This window comes from Diabrotica virgifera, chromosome 5, assembly GCF_917563875.1.
Source record: "Diabrotica virgifera virgifera chromosome 5, PGI_DIABVI_V3a".
Classification (NCBI taxonomy): Eukaryota; Metazoa; Arthropoda; class Insecta; order Coleoptera; family Chrysomelidae; genus Diabrotica; species Diabrotica virgifera.
The window spans coordinates 70,761,374-70,776,808 of record NC_065447.1 but is presented as its reverse complement, the minus strand read 5'-3'; the positions used below and the strand labels follow the sequence as shown (position 1 = coordinate 70,776,808).

Genomic DNA, 15,435 nt, shown 5'->3' with positions numbered 1-15,435 from the left:
TGTGGTGTTTAAAGGTGTTATTGTCTGTAATACTCGTACACCTCCCTATATATTTTTTAGATATATATTATAACCCTTCTGTTCCAATCATCTGGTAGCGTATCTTGCATCCATATTTTTATTGTATTAGCTTTTTTCTTTGTGTAATCCTCTTCCTTCGTATTTTATTAATTTTAGTGTTATTAAGTTTCATCTTATCATGCTGCTCTTTAGTTTCGGAGAATTTTAGTTCATTTTTATATTTTTTCTGCTAGTTCTGTACTAGTTCTACTTCTAGTACATTCTTCAACGGTTTTCGCATAAATTTTAAAAAACCGCTTGGATTGACATAAAATTTGGCGTACACATAGCTAACATGTTAAAGAAAAAAAGTGATATGGTGCCGATGGGTGCTTTTGCTCTGGGTGTGACTTTCACCCCATCTGGGGATGAAAAAAATGTATGTCCAAGATAAGTCTTGAAATGTTTAAACTGACTAATTTTAAGCAACTTTTGTTCTGTAGAGTTTTTTCACCAAATCGAGTTATTTGCAAGTGAATAAGTTCATTTTTGAACAAAATAACCACGTTTTTAGACGGTTTTTCGCAAATAACTCAAAACGTAAGCATTTTGTCGAAAAAAATATTGTTAGCAAAACTATAGCTTATAAAAAAGCAAAAAAACGGTGTATATATTAGGTCTATATACCTAGCAAAAACAAAGTTATAGCTAATGAAAAATAGGTTCATATTCGAAAAATTCCAAATAGAATAATTCAACGTGAAATATCCAAGTAATGAAGCATTCTTGGGGAAAACCATTTCAACTTTTTTAAAGTGTTTAAAAAAAGCTTTATTTCTGTTTTTTTTTTTTAATTTCAAGCATCAAATAATGTAAGCAAGTTACGCTCAAAATAGAGTTGGTCCCTTTTGTTTTGGCAAAAAAAAATCAGGAAGATCACCCCCCAATTAGCAACTTAAATGAAATTCATCGTTACCGTTTCACAAGTTACTTTAATTATGTTGTGTTTATATTATGATCTGTAAGTTTCATCGATTCAGTGTTTATTTTTGAAAAAATTTGGTTTTAACACTAGAAAGTCGGAGGGGCCAATTTGGCCACTGTTGCGATTTGAAGGTATTGTAGTTTTTTTATTTGAGGCAATAATAATTTCATATTTTATGACTTTTAATATTTTGATGCAAAGACATATTTAGCACAAAAAAATATTGTTTACTAAATTTATTAAATGGTTTTTCTAACAATTCTACAATAGAAGTCTAAAGGTGCCAAATTGGCCCTGTGTAATTTATTATCGTTTTCTGCGAAATTCGACGAGCCTTTCTTTCAAATTCCTGTCGGATGGGTAAAATTATATTTATGTCTGTTTATTGTAAATGGTTACCCTTATACTGTTACTGATATTCTACGTAATAAAGATAAAATTGTTGGTGAACACAAGTGAACACAAAGATACAATTTTGGGTGTAGAGGACCAAATGACGCGTATTTATACTACAAAAGTAACTTCAAGACGATGGCCTATGTACGTGTTTTATAATACTCTTGACTTGGAAGCAAAAAATGCATGGATTATTTATAAAGAAATAACTGGAAGTAGACTCAGTTTTTGTAAGCTTATTCTTCGGCTGTGTGAAGAATTATGGGCCCCATACCGTGCCTCCCGTAATCTGGAACTACGCCTAGCAACACCAGGTCTACCAACAACTATCACTGTTACTATCCAAAAACGACAAAAATATCAGTTGAAAATATTTTATAAAGGAAATATACTTCCAATTATTGCCGCGGCTGTAACAAGGCAATGTGTGGCAAATATCAAAAACTGCAAACTGTATGGTTTTTCGAATGTTTTTGATAGGCAGCCAATGAGTTAAACAATGAAATTAAAAAATAAAATCAGATTCTATCGTCTAGAGTAGATTTAATTTCTTTAAACTGAGTTTTAATTGATTAAAGAACGTGGGGCCAAAATGATCCCTTCCGGCTTTCTAGGTAGGTAAGCTAATCCCGACTTTCTAGTGTTTTAAAATAAAATTTTTAAAAATTGAAATTTTGAAAAAAAAAAAAACGCTTTTTTCAAAATAACTTAAAAATTGTTAGAGATACCAAAAATCTTAACCAATAAAAAAAGTCGGATTTACTTTTATGAATATTTTGTATTCTTTTGTTTTTCTATAAGACAAAAATTGGTTAAGATTCGGTGTTTCTAAATTTGCATACACTCATGATAAGTGAGTCGTTCAAGCCCTTTTAACTACAGCTCGTTCAAAAATAAACACTTTGAACCTATGAAACTTACAGATTATATGTTCAATACATACGCCAGTAAAAAACTTGTGAAGTGGTAACAATTAAGTTCATCTGAAATGCTAATAAAAGGGTGATTTTCCCGATTTCTTACCAAAAACAAAGGGACCAACTTTATTTTGAGCATACCTTATTTACTTTTAATATTAAAATTTTTTTTAAACAAAAATAATCATTTTTTAAACACTTTAAAAAATTTAAAATGAGTTTGGACACATATTTAGACACGACAGGTATAACTCCCTTCAACATATTAATAGAAGGAAGACGCGGCCCGGGTAGACGACAAAAGACCTGGCTGCGCAACATCAAAGAATGGACAGTATCAGACTTTAAAAGTCTAATAAGAAAAGCCCAAAATAGAGAAGAGTTTGCAGAAGTCATCGCCAACCTTCGCTAAGAAGACGACACCAAAAGAAGAAGAAAATGAGTTTTCTCCAAATAAGTGCTTTTTTTTGGTTATGGCACGTTAAAATATTCGATTTGGAATTTGACGAATATGAACCTACACACAACGCAAAAGTCTAGGGATATTTTTATAGATAGACGTATTTTGTTTATCTGTAATCAACTTTAAAAAAGTAATACAAAATTTGTAGTTTAAATTGTTGTTTAATGTCAAAAACCATAAATTGCAAAAAAACAGAAAATTGGAGCAAAAAGAATATATTGCAAATCACCCATGTTTCACATACCACCATAAAATGTCAAAAATACGAAATACAAACTTAAAATAAAGTATGGCCACCACGTTGGTTTATCACAGCTCTACATCTACTGTTCATGCTCCGAATCACATTGTTAATGTCTGCTTGAGGTAGTTGTGTCCATTGTTCTCTCAGAAGCTCTTTTAATTGAAACTCATTGTAGATATTGCCCCTATGTGGAGTAATTCTTCGTTGGAGCATGTCCCATACATACTCAATGGGATTCAAGTCCGGTGATTGTGCTGGCCACGGCAATACATCAATATCCTCGTTATCCAACCAGTTTGTTACAATATGCGTAATATGTGGTCGAGCGTTATCATGCATAAAGTAAAAATTTTCTCCAACAGCAGCAGCAAACGCGCGCACAACAGGTTCAAGAATAGTGTCCAAATATTGCTGACTTCTGAGAAAGCCACGTGGGAAAATAAGATAAGTTCTTCCGTCAATCATGATTCCGCCCCATACCATTAATGTACCTCCTCTGTATGCATACACTTCTTGAAGATGTCGTAATCGTTCTCCATTTCCTGGTCGTCTCCAACTTTTGTCCGACGAGAATCTGGATGAAATCCATATCTAGACTCGTCACCAAACAAAACTGTAGCCCAGTCATTGTCAGTCCAATTCTGAAACTATTCACACCAGGTTAATATTGCAGCGCGATTGCCTATAGATAGAGGTGGAGATCTCAGTGGTCGCCAACTACGAAGATTGGTTTCATGGAGACGATTCCTCACAGTACTGCGGCTAATTGTTACATTATGTGCAAGCTGTAATTCATTGACCAGCTCGGGTGCTGTGATTGTTGGCTGCCTTCTGGCATTTAAAATTAAATATCGGTCTTGAGCACCGGTTGTAGAGCGACCACGTCCTGGATGTTGCTCGGCTGGACTCCCAGTGTCTCTAAAAACCGACGCCACAAACGACTTACGACGCTTTGGGAGACACCCAGCTGGTCAGCAACTTGAGTTTGTCGCATACCAGCTTGAAGGAGGCCCACGGCTCTATTCATCTCGTCCAACGTTAAATGTTGTCGTTGCATGGTAAAAAGACAATATTATCTTTAATTCACCTATTAAGCAATAATGGTATAAAGTGACTAAAATTAAAAATAAACAAAACATAAAAATGTCGATTTTTTTGTCTTTTATAAAAAACATTCTAAAACACGTATTGCTATCAGTTTTACATTTTTTTTTATAAGAAGTGAGTGTCTGTATCAACAATTATAGTACAAGCAAGTTCATACGGTCATGAAATTTCTGTCATTGGTATTGTATTAAAATATCCTTAGACTTTTGCGTTGTGTGTATTTTTCATTAGCTATATCTCTGCTTCTACTAGGTATAGTGACCTAATATATGCACCATGTTTTTCACTTTTTTACGTGCTATATTTTTAATGAATTTTTTTTTCGACCAAATACTTACTTCTTGTGAAAAACCGTCTGAAAACGTGGATATTTTGTAGAAAATTTGACATGTTCACTCGCAAATGACTCGAAAAGTATTAACTTGTTGAAAAAACTTAGAACACAAGTTGCTTACAATAGTCATTTTATCTATTTCCGGACTTATTTCGAACATATATTTTTCACCCGCAAAAGGGGGTAAAACTCACCCCTGATGAAAATCACACATTGGCACAATATCAATTTTTTTCTTTGACTTGTTAGCTATGCGTATGCCAAATTTCATATCAATCCAATCGGTTCTTTAAAATTTAGAGGTTTTGCAATATTTTACCTTTTAAGAACGTACCATTCTGTGGGAAATTATTATATCTTAAATATCCGATTTAAAACATACTATTCTGTGGGAAATTATTATATCTTAAATACCTATCCGATTTAAAAACTGAAACTCCCGTAAATATTACTCATTTACTTTCCTCAGACCATAAAATTATATATATGAATTAAGATTGTAACTTCCTTTGATTATATTATTTGAGCACCAATATTGTATATTAGAATTTCTGTTTCTGTGGCAAAAGGATTAGTTTCAAAACCAATTTTTCAAAGCATGCATACGCACGTACAGTGCGGTGGAATAAGTGTTACCCTACCCCTCCTGTTAAGTTGTTTATTTTAAGAACATAAGCAAAACGCATGGATAATTCGATTTTTAAAACAATCATAATATATTATAGCATCAATGTTTCGAACTTTACGCCAACCCTCTTCAGGTGACAGGCACAACTTTGATTTTTTTAAATAGGAAAGTACATCATCTGACACCTCATTTAAAAGCTTTTGAAATACTTATTACAAAAATGTATAATACTTTAATGCTTTTCAAGGGCGTAGGCGTAAAATTCGTTCGACCTATTTTAAAACACATTTATTTTTTTCGAATCCTGAGAAAATTAATAAATATTTTTGAAAAATTTAAAGGCAGAATGAAAGATTACATTATAACCGAGAGTGAAAGTCCCTTAAAAAAAGAAAAAGTTTCTTTTGAATGAGATATTTGAAATTGAAAATCAGACTAAATTTTCTCTTTTCTTTTTCACCCCTGTGACTTATTAAAATAATGATTATAGAGGTTCTCAGGGACGTTTGACCGTCGATAATATTGTAGTATTATATTCTGCGTTTAAAATTTTCAACAATACTTATCAGTTTTCTCAGGATTAGAAAAAAATAAATGCGTTTAAAAATAATTCAAAACAAATTTTGCACCTACCACCTTAAAAAGAATTAAAGTATTATACATTTTTGTATTCAGTATGTGAAAAGCTTTTAAATGAGGTGACATAATATGATGTACTTTCCCATTTAAAAAAATCAAAGTTGTGCCTGTCACCTGAAGAGGGATCGCGTAAAGTTCGAAACATTGATGCTATAATATACTAAGTATGATTAGTTTAAAAATGGACCTGTCCGAGCGTTTTGCTTATATTTTTAAAATAAACAAATTAACACTTATTCCACCGCACTGTATATAAAGCTAATATTTTTTATTCGATTTATACTTACAGCTACACATTTTCTGTCAGAGTTCAGATAGTGTAAAAGGCAAAAGTGTGAGCTCTAACTAAAAAATCTGACATAGAAAATAAAAACGAGATTGGAAAGGTGGAAGGCACGTGGAAAGCTCTTATATAAAAGAGAAAATACCCTCATTATCTTAAAAAAGGTCTTTGATCAATTTTTTCGACGTAACTTTTATAAGAAAAACAGCAAAATCACAACATTAATGGACATAATGATGCTAAATTATAAATTAATACATTAGCGGAGCTATAGAGGCACGAAACTGAAATTAAGACACGTAATCTCTTCGCTTGTGCTATTTTGGGCATGACAGTCCAAGAGCTGGGAGCAGATTTGGCTTGTGATAAGTAATATGGACAAACTATACGGGGATATGTTGAATTAGTTGTGTACATGACTTTCCCCTTCTTCTCAAGCACAAAGAGGTACTATTAGCGACCTTTTTGGACACATAAGAAGCGTTCAATAACATATCCTTAGAAACAATCTCAAGAGCATCGAGGAGAAAAGGGATCGATGAAATTCGTTGCAAGTGAATAGACCACATGCTACAAAAGAGACTCGTATATACGTCCATTCTAGGGGAGAGCATTATCGCCCAGGTCCGACGAGGGTGTCCGCAGGGAGGTGTTCTGTCCCCGCTAATATGGAACCTTGTCATGGACGATTTGCTTGAGTCCCTGGAATTGAACGGCCATGAAGACATTTATATTTTTCTCGTAATCTCTTCGCTTGTGCTATTTTGGGCATGATAGGCCAAGAGCTGGGAGCAGATTTGGCTTGTGATAAGTAATATGGACAAACTATACGGGGATATGTTGAATTAGTTGTGTACATGACTTTCCCCTACGGGCAGAAACCAGAGTGGGGAACGAGGGTAGTATAAGTGGCCAAAGTCGCGGTTTTCATTATTTATTTTGTGGCGTTTATGATCGGGATAATGCACCAAGATTTGGGAATAAGTAAATCATGAAGTAACTAAGCAAAATATCCAGGGGAGGAACGCTGCGTCGGAGACAAAGAGGGGTGGACGGGGTCTTCTTCTTCTTCTTCTTCGCGCGACTAGGATTACTCCTGTTTGTCTGCCTCTTATTGTGTTTCAGTTGTTGTTGACTGTACATTGTCTTTTCACTTTTCGGCGGCCTTCAAACGGGTCTTCAAATATCTGACCACGGAAAGCAAAATAAAAGTATACAAGACAAGAGTAAGACCTATCCTAACATATGCAGCGGAGACAAGGACCGATACAAGAAAGACGAAACAACAAATCAACAATATCGAAATGAAAGTATTAAGATCAATAGCGGGTATATCATTAAGATACAGACAAAGCAACAGAAGTATACGAGAACGATGCAAAATTAAAAATATTAAGAGGTGGATAAAAATAAGAAAGAAAAACTGGAACGAACATGTAAACCGAATGGAACCAGATAGATTAGCGAACATCTGTGCCGTACAGCAGAAGACCCGTTGGGTGGACGGGGTGAATATAACAATTATAAAGGTTTTTTATCTACTCTATATCATATTATGTATAAGTTTTTAGTTTGTGAAAACTGTCATTATAGATAGAAGTGCGTGAAGGGTTCAAAGTGTGCGTGAGGTAACAATGTATTTTAAACGGGATTTACTTTTTCGCACACTTTCAATGGGTTTTTTGGCACACTTTCATATAATAAAATATCCTTAACTTTTGCGTTGTCATGGTGATGACAATATGAGCAATGACTTACAACAAAATTTTTGATAGTTTTTTGGTTTGAACGTAGTTTGGATTTTTAAATGTCGAAGTTCTAAAAATTGTAGAATAGAAATGAAATCCAGTGACGAAGAGTTACATTTTTTTTATTTGTTTATCGTAGATAAAATATTGTATGGAACTGTGCGTGAAGTACTTTTTGCGAACTTACGCGATGTGTAGCACTCGCTCCGTTGTCGCTCGTGCTCTAAAAATCGCGTGCGTTCGCAAAAAGCATACTTCACGAACTGTTTCATAAATAACTATTGTGACGTTCGTGATCGAGTTAGTGCACAAAAATTTCGGAATAAGTAGATCATGACATAACTAAGCAAAATCTCCAGGGAAGGAACGCTGCGTAGGGGAAAAAGGTGGGTGGGCAGGAGTAAATGAGGTGGTGGTGGACTGTGAGGTAGGACTGTGGTGTCGTGGCACTTACGAAGTACCGACAGCAGTGATTATTTCTTATAGATTCGATTATATTCGGTTCGATTCAATCTGATTCCATTCGTATTTAAATTAATTGTAATTTAATTAATATACATATACCCAATTTAATATATAACATATAGTGATTTTACCCGTTAATTTTAGGATTAACAAACTTTCAATAGTTATTTTCCTAACAAGTGCGGAAAGTTATACTTTTCTGCGCGCGATTGCAGTTTGCCGAACGACACGAAGTGGAGTTCGGCAAACAGTCGAGCGCGGAAAGGAGACTTTCCGCAAAAGTTAGAAACAATATTTTTTCTAAGAGCGTTTAAAAAATGACCAATTCTTAATCAGTTAATTGAATTAATACGAAAATACGCAAATTAATTATTTGACAAGGTTGTCAAAACCAAACTTTCAATACCTATAATTGGTTACCATGACGAAAATCTTGGTTTCCATGACGACGATTCAAAACCACTGTTATTGTCTACTGATTTGACTTTCGAATATTATGTCAAAATAATTATTTTATGTCATCGAATTTTCGCGTTAATTTCATTAAAATATGAAAACAATAAGATACACTTGAAATAAATTAGTAAATAATATCTAAATATTAGTTTATTGCATGTATTATAATTATTTTAAGGCCATATTAAAATATCTAAATTCAGCGCAGAAAAGTAATGCGGAAAAGTAAGAATTTCCAAACTAAAACACGTGCGGAAAAGTAGACTTTTTTGCACGCTCGTAGAAAATAGTTATTCGGGCAAGCAGTCGAGTGCGGGGAAGACACTTTCCGCATGAGTTAGGAACAACATTTTTTCTTGGGTAGTACGTTTGGAAAAAAGCCACAATTTTTATTTAGGAGTGAAAATACCCAAATTAATTCTTTGACAAGTTTGTCAAAACCAAACTTTCAATATAATGGTTTACCACGACTACTATATTGGTTTCCATGAGGACGACTCAAAACCAATGTGTACTGATTTGACTTTTAAATATCATGTCAAAAATTTTAATTATTTAATAATTTTATTTCACCGAATTATTTTTTATTTCATCGAATCTTTGCGTTAATTTCATTAAAATATGAACACAATAAGATACATTTGAAATAAATTGTAAATATTATCTAAATATTAGTTTATTGCATGTATCGTAGTATTAGGTCTGGATCCCGCGTATGAAAAAAAAGTTGATTAATAGCAAGCTGAAAATTTGTTAATAGCTTAAGGGTGTCTAGTCGGACAAACTTTGATATATGGGAACACTGGAACAGGGGAAGTTTTAATTGTGGAACAGGTTAAAAATTTGGAACGGTCAGACCACGAAAACGGCACATGTATTTTGTCCGACAGAACAGACTTAAACTCTTCGAACAGAGATTAAACTCTCATGCAAAAATCACACTGCTGTTTATCACCAAATGGGCGTTTTAATGAGTGGAACATGTAGAATATGTGAAATGACAGGAATTATGACAGGTGATAAATAGCAGTCTGATTTTTGCATGAGAGTTTAATCTCTGTTCGGAGTGTTTAAGTCTGTTCTGTCGGACAAAATAAATGTGCCGTTTTCGTGGTGTGACCGTTCCAAATTTTTAACCTGTTCCACAATTAAAACTGCCCCTGTTCCAGTGTTCCCATATATCGAAGTTTATCCGACTAGACACTCTTAAGCTATTCACAAATTTTCAGCTTGCTATTAATCAACTTTTTTTTCATACGCGGGATCCAGACCTATATATTATAATGCCATATTACAAGGTATTCTACTTTTCCGTACGCGGTGCAGAAAATTGCAACTTTCGGAAACGAAATGCGTGCGAGAAAGTGGCTGTTTTAACACGGCCGTAGAAAAATAATTTTTATTTCAAATTTTTAAAAGAGTAAACGTCTTACATCCAAACCAGGTAAATATGAAGTTACGTAAAGCTTTAAATTATTTTTGTAGTGAATACTTCTTAACGTTCGGTAATTAATTTTGGCGGATGTAAAATCGTATTGGGCGTACCTCAAAAATCGTGACACGAGAGGTTACCTTGCGGTTTCCTCTCGCGGTATGGATACGTTACTTAACCTTTAACTACACGGGCTGGCGTATTTTTACGCCAGATATAAGAATTCTACTGCAAATATATTTAAAAATTTAATTTTTGATATTGTTTATCTCTTTAACCTATCACTGGAATATGCTTTACAATTTGGTTTTAGTTTCGCTATAATTGGCTTCCTGGAAAGATCGTAATTTACAGTTTATTATTTGTTGTTTCCGGTGGTGGACTATATACGCCACGATTATATTAATATAAGTAGTAATATAAGTAAATATTTCAATTGTTTTTTAGTCACTATATCACAAAATATATTTTTCCTTTATAAACAATACTTTTTCTCCTCTAAAAAATCACATTTCAAAAAATTTTTTATTAGAAATTTTATTTATCATGGAATCCAGTTATGCCATGATTCTAGTTATAAATCCCAATTGGCTTACTGAGAAGGAAGTCCAAGTAGTGTTGCCCAAATGCAAGACCAAGACGAGACTTAGACAGTCTTGGTCTTGGTCTTGCGCCAGTACACCTGGTCTTGGTCTTGGTCTTGGTATTGTTCTCCCGGTCTTGGTCTTGGTCTTGGTCTTGCAGCAAGAGTCTTGCAAGTCTCGCAATTGCCTATTAGCCTATTACATATCTTTGAACAACGTGACAGAGATGTACATTTTAAGCTAGAATTTCATAGCCATAGTAAAAATCAGCCAAATTAATAAATATCTAGACCAGCGGTTCTCAATTTGGGGTGCATGTACCACTGGTGGTACATATCATTATTTGCGGTGGTACACAAAACGCAAACACAGCTAAAATCAGCACCACAATTATTATTATTATACTTAATTAGATTACCTAGCTAGATACCTATTTCAGTTAGTTGATAACAAAAATAATAAAAAGTATTTTGTGGTTCATTTTTGGACTCAAAAAGATTGAGAATTACTGATCTAGACAACTGATACCGGGTGGAGTTTGAACTTATGATCTAAGTAATCCGTGCCTATGTTCTAACTAACTAAAGTTTATTAGAAACTTATATATTTTATTATATTAATACAGGGTAGGAAAGCCATATCCATGATGAACGGCATTCTGTGGGACCAGACAATATCTAAAGCGAACAAATAGCTCATTACAATAGCATACTTAAAAGTATAATCACATATGGCAGTGAAGTTTGGCCACTGAAACAAAGAACGGAGAAAATGCTACTAGTAACAGAAATGGACTTCTGGAGAAGAGCAGCAGGCAAATCAAGAAGAGATCGGATACCAAATGAGAGAATACGAGAAATGATTGGAGTCACACATACAATAATTGATGACATAAAAAGAAAACAACTAGTATGACAGATGACAGGATCCCTAAGCAGAATTTGGCATCGACACCACAAGGGAGAAGAAAAAGAGGAAGGCCGAGAAGAAGCTGGAGGAAGGGAATTGAAAAAGAATCAGAGGAAAGAGAAATCCCTCCAGGTCTATGGTTAAACAGAGAAGAATGGCGGTTAGGAGTCGGAAGGCGTCGAAGAACGCTGTAAACCGATAGTAATAGTAGTAGTAGTGTATTTTATTATCCAATATAAGCGAATATAATGTCCAATATAAGCGAAAATATGAGGTTATCGTTGTAATTTCAGTATTATATAAATGCTAGAATATTCCACAGAGCGATGTGGAATATTCTGTGAAAAAACACACTTTTATTGGTACACCCGGTCTACAGTGACAATAATACAACATAATAAAAAAATCACTTAAATCGAACAACAGGCTTAGGAAATCCAAGACATTAACAATGACCTGATTTAAGGTGGTGAGTAAATTTTTTGGAGAAGTGTATATCGTTAATTTCGGTATTTTATTTACACTGTTCCTTTGTCTCGTAATCATACTTTTAAATAATAGTCGCGCTGTTTCGGCAAATCCTGTAATCCAGTGATCTCATAGCGTAGGTCATAGCACATTCAGCAAACACAATACATAAGAGTCTTACTATTCTATATACCGATAAGATTAAATTTATTAGGTATATTTTTTATCAGCAAGGTGACATATTTTTAAAAAGTTTGGATACGATATTTAATATTACTATCGGCGTCGCAAAGCAAGAATATTATGTTATGATTAGAAGGCGACTATTTTCATAATAGGTCTGGATCCCGCGTATGAAAAAAAAGTTGATTAATAGCAAGCTGAAAATTTGTTAAGAGCTTAAGGGTGTCTAGTCGGACAAACTTTGATATATGGGAACACTGGAACAGGGGAAGTTTTAATTATGGAATAGGTTAAAAATTTTAGAACGGTCATACTACGAAAACGTCACATGTGTTTTGTCCGACAGAACTTCCAATTGATTTGTTACCCTTTCATTAAACTCTCATGCAAAAATGAAACTGCTATTTATCACCTGTCATAATTCCTGTCATTTGACATGTTCTACGTGTTCCACTCATTATCATGCCCGTTTGGTGATAAATAGCAGCCTGATTTTTGCATGAGAGTTTAATGAAAGGGTAACAAATCCATTGGAAGTTCTGCCAGACAAAATACATGTGACGTTTTCGTGGTCTGACCGTTCCAAATTTTTAAACTGTTCCACAATTAAAACTTACTCTGTTCCAGTGTTCCCATATATCAAAGTTTGTCTGACTAGACACCCTTAAGCTATTAACAAATTTTCAGCTTTCTATTAATCAATTTTTTTTTCATACTCGGGATCCAGACCTATAACCCGGACAACTAATTTCAGAGAAGTCGTCTGATGGGAAGGAAAGTACAAAATATTTTATTTTTACATTGTAACAATGACCTGAGTACGTGTCAAATGTGTCAAGTGTTCTTTAAATAATAAAAATATATACCATTTTTATTCAGTTGCAATGCGAAGGCAAAACAATCTTACTTTTCAATTAGAATACGGAGTGCAGTCCAGTCCATTGAATCGCGATTTTCGGCTCTTATTGGAGCCTTCATCGGAAGGAACGTAGGCACTGTTCTCCATATTTTAACTGATTGGTATCGAGAGGTTTTCCCACCCATTGCAACTGAAGTGATGATAGTAGGTGGCTAGCGCCATCTGGCATTGAAAGACGAAGTAGTTTTCAATCCTAATAGTAAATTAATAATATTGAAAATATTAAAAATATTACTAAAAGATTTTTAAATTGAAAACTTATTGGTAAACTTTCCTGGTGACACCCCCAAGTCTTCTACAATTTGCAAGTCAAATGGATGCTGCAGTGAAGACGAGAGGGAAGGAATTCTACACTATGCAATTCACATCCCCCGTCTGCAGCTGGTAAAGTTCCAACGAAAAAATGCACCTAGTTACTCTACGGAGTAATACGACTATAAAATAAAAATGTATACCATTTTTATTCAGTTGCAATGCGAAGGCAAAACAATCTTACTTTTCAATTAGAATACGGAGTGCAGTCCAGTCCCTTGAATCGCGATTTTCAGCTCTTATTGGAGCCTTCATCGGAAGGATTGCCTTCGCATTGCAACTGAATAAAAATGGTATACATTTTTATTTTATAGTCGTATTACTCCGTAGAGTAACTAGGTGCATTTTTCCGTTGGAACTTTACCAGCTGCAGACGGGGTGTGATGTTGGGGGTTGCTGGACGAAGACACTCCCGAACAAACAAACTTAAACTTTCTACATATCTTTATTCTTACAAGGTTAAAGGTACAGTTACAACTACGTCGACCGACATTATAGTTAGGATAGGTCAAGGTGACCCATATCTCGGTAACTATATCCCCTGACCACGCGCCAGCAGAGTTCAGCGAACACACTGATACAACAATGAATCTCTCAGGTACTCGACCTTCCCACTTATATCTTATTATATTAAAAACAATGCCCATATGTATTACCATATATGGTTATGCTATACGTATTTCAATAATGACGTGTGCTGTGTTTGCAGTCTTGCGAATGAGTTGAATACTTTGAACTTTGCTACTATCGTAATAAATTATACAAATTGCAACTATAATATTGACCTTATTCTTATAACAAATAAATTAGGAAAATTCCGTGAGGGTTGTCGTGTACCATCACATCTCTCTGGGCGGGGAAAAGATGAAAGGGAATTTCAGTAACAATTTCCTTTCATCTCTATTTTATATTATTTATGCTGACTGACGTCTCTCCTTTATAAGAAAATTAAACAAACATATTAAAGAAAATGAGAAAAGAAAAAAAATGAGATATATAAATATTTACACTGAACCTTAAGTACTAGTAAAAGTCTTATGGTGGACTATTATTACACTTTTACACTATAACACTTTTCAGTACTTATTCTTTTTATATATTATACAGCTTAACGTTATTCTTATGTATGACTACTTGTTTACCCTTTTTCTCAATAATTACGTTAGGCGTTTCATCTTTAATTACGGTATATGGACCCGAAAACAAACAGTTAAGTTTTGTGTTTGGCTCCTTTTTTATTAATACCTTATCTCCTGGTTTATAAGTTATTTTACTCGTTTTGGCATCATATATTTTTTTTTTTGCTGTGTTTTGTATGTGTTAGTGTTTCTCTGGCCTCCTTTGCGGCTACTTGTAGTCTGTATTTCAGTTCCATGGGATAGTCGTCAAAATTATACAGGGGTTCTATTTCGTTTTGAACATTTGTCGGCAGTCTACATATTTTTCCGAACACTAATTCGAACGGAGTATAACCCGTTGCTGAGTGTACTGAAATGTTATACGAAAAACAGAAATATTGCACCCATGTACTCCAATTTGTAGGGAATTTTGATAGTTGTATCCTAAGGTACGCATTTAAATGTTTGTGAGTATTTTCTAAAGCTCCTATTGTTTCGTGGTGATATGCTGTTGAGTTTAGTTTCTCTATTTGCAATAATGAGCATGTTTCCTTAAATGTTCTTGCCATAAACTCTGAGCCTTGGTCTGTGACTATTTTTCTGGGTACTCCATACCTCAGAATAAAATTTTCTACCAATGCCTTGGCTACTGTTTCGGCTTCTTTGTTCTTTATTACATATCCTTCTATGTATTTACTTAGCTCACATTGCAGTGTCAATATATATCTATTCCCACTGTCATCCATCTCAAATGGTCCTACTAGATCTATAAATATTGTGTCGAATGCGCAGGTGGCAGTCGATGTGATAGTTAGAGGTTGTTTGGTTATGATAGAATGCTTATG

The 15,435-nt window shown here is 34.2% G+C and overlaps 1 protein-coding gene across 1 annotated transcript in view; it reads right to left on the bottom strand.

Annotated features, from left to right (window-relative positions):
- LOC114334111 (uncharacterized) overlaps nt 1-15,435 on the bottom strand; it is a 758,790-nt gene that overhangs the window by 576,838 nt on the left and 166,517 nt on the right. The gene's annotated exons all lie outside the window — the stretch shown is intronic.